Source organism: Triticum urartu, chromosome 4A (genome assembly GCF_056163025.1).
Source record: "Triticum urartu cultivar PI428250 chromosome 4A, HENAU_Tu73, whole genome shotgun sequence".
Taxonomy (NCBI): Eukaryota; Viridiplantae; Streptophyta; class Magnoliopsida; order Poales; family Poaceae; genus Triticum; species Triticum urartu.
This window is the reverse complement of record NC_141876.1, coordinates 69,494,596-69,496,511: the sequence shown is the minus strand read 5'-3', so window position 1 is coordinate 69,496,511 and position 1,916 is coordinate 69,494,596. Positions and strand designations below refer to the sequence as shown.

At 41.7% G+C, this 1,916-nt stretch overlaps 1 pseudogene; it reads left to right on the top strand.

The window, feature by feature from the left end:
* Positions 1 to 808: 808 nt before the first annotated feature.
* LOC147974828 (uncharacterized) lies at positions 809 to 1,145 on the top strand (annotated as a pseudogene).
* The last annotated feature ends 771 nt before the right edge of the window (positions 1,146 to 1,916 follow it).

The following is a 1,916-nucleotide window of genomic DNA, read 5'->3' as shown; positions in this document are numbered from 1 at the left end:
AACAGCTTCTGCTTGAAGAGGAGTTGAAGTTGGAGGCGCTGAAGCTTGAACCTGAATATTAAGTTCTCCCTGAGAGGAAGGAGGACAAAAGTAGACTCCTACACCTGTCCTCACTTGTCCTTGGGGAAGACCTGAAATTTTTGAAGATCTAAAAGTTGCATCTGAAAAGATTTTAGCTCCATTGATCGGCAAATTAGATTTAATAGTTTGCCCTTGCTCGGGAATCTCATGTAAATCATGTTGAGTATTAGCGCAAATTTTATTGTTAGAAGGGAGCAAAGATTTTTCGCATGAAGCATAATCCATATTAGCAGCAACAATGTGAACTTGATAAGGAAGGTGCCTTTTACGTTCAAATAGGAAATCATTTCTAGCTTTCCAAATGCACCATAAGAAATTCAAAACATTTTGCAAGGAAGCATAGGGATGACCCATCAAAACAAGATGAACGAGAATAGAATGCATTGAGTCATGGCCCTGAATCAGAGTGTCAGATCTAAGAAACCAAGGAGAAGAAAACCAAGCTACTCTAGCAAAGTCACAAAGGAAAAATAAGTGAATATCATCCTCCTGCTGAGCGGCGGTCAGTTAGGCATTTAGTGTCCTCAGCAAACAATTACTTAAAATCAGTATTTTCGACAAACTTTTATGAAAACAATGATTTTTGCACTGCGCGATGCAATTGTGGTGGTTTTGGAAATTTAATCCTTAACTACATACTCCTTCTGTAAAGAAATATAAGAGCTTTTAGATCACTAAAGTAGTGAACTAAACACTCTTATATTTGTTTACGGAGGGAGCAGCTGAAATGGTTATCCCTGCGCCAACTAGGGCGCCTACAATCACCAAGTTCCTGATGCCTTATGTTCTGAAGATGCACTTCACAAAAAAAATTGTGAGCGCCCAGATCATCCACACGCCATCGGGCGACTATCGCGTGTGCAACGAGCTCACATGAGAAGATCTTGAGGCCGGGCATGGAGTAGAAGCATGACGTGGCCAAGATCGGGAAGGTGCTCAGTGAGCGCCTGCTGTTCCGGGGCGTCCCCACGGTGTCTGTCTCCATGTGGAGAGACCAGACGTACCATGTCAAAGTCAAGGTTGTCATCGATTCTCTCACGGGCGCCAGCGTGAAGCTACTGTGAACGATGACAGCTGATCATCAGTAGTCGGTTTTCACTGGTTGTTTAGTTCTAACATATAGCAGTTGTTCTTGAAGTGGACTGCAGATAAATAGTGTCTTCATGCTTATGATGTCCCCATGGTGTAGACGGAGCGGTTGATGGAACAGGAAGGGGACAACATGGTATCACAATCAACATCTGCACTGCTCCTTTTTCTTGTTTGTTTAGGTGTTCTATAATCTCGAAACTCGTCTCTTAGTCCTTGCTAGGAGATTCCAGTTTGGTTGTCTTGTGATATTTTATTCCTCTGCTTGTTGGTTTAGTTGATTTTAGCTTGGCTTGGTCACAACCGGTGTTTATCTTCTAAAGATCTAGTTGGGGGTAGTATGCTGCCACAACAACATGGTCCTGCCAGGGATGGTGAAGAAATGGATCCCATGGTCATCTCTCCTAAATACCAGCAGTAAGAAAATTATCTGTGCTTCCTCTGGCTTTCCCTTGGAGGCGCAAAAAAAGTTCATGGTGGTTAGCTAAAGAAATGTCCTGCCATGCCATCTCTTATAATTATTAGCCTCAAACGGAGGAGGTTTGGGAGTTGCAGCAAAAGAAATTGAAGAAAATTGCCTACACATACCAGGTTTTCGGATTGTTGAATATTTGAGCAATTTTTCATTAAGTTAAATCCAAAAAAGGTAGATAAAACGTGATAATCATAATAGAGATGATAATTGAATCAAGTAGCAAAGTGATGTAAGTAGTCATACAATTGGGTACATGACAGACGAACACCAT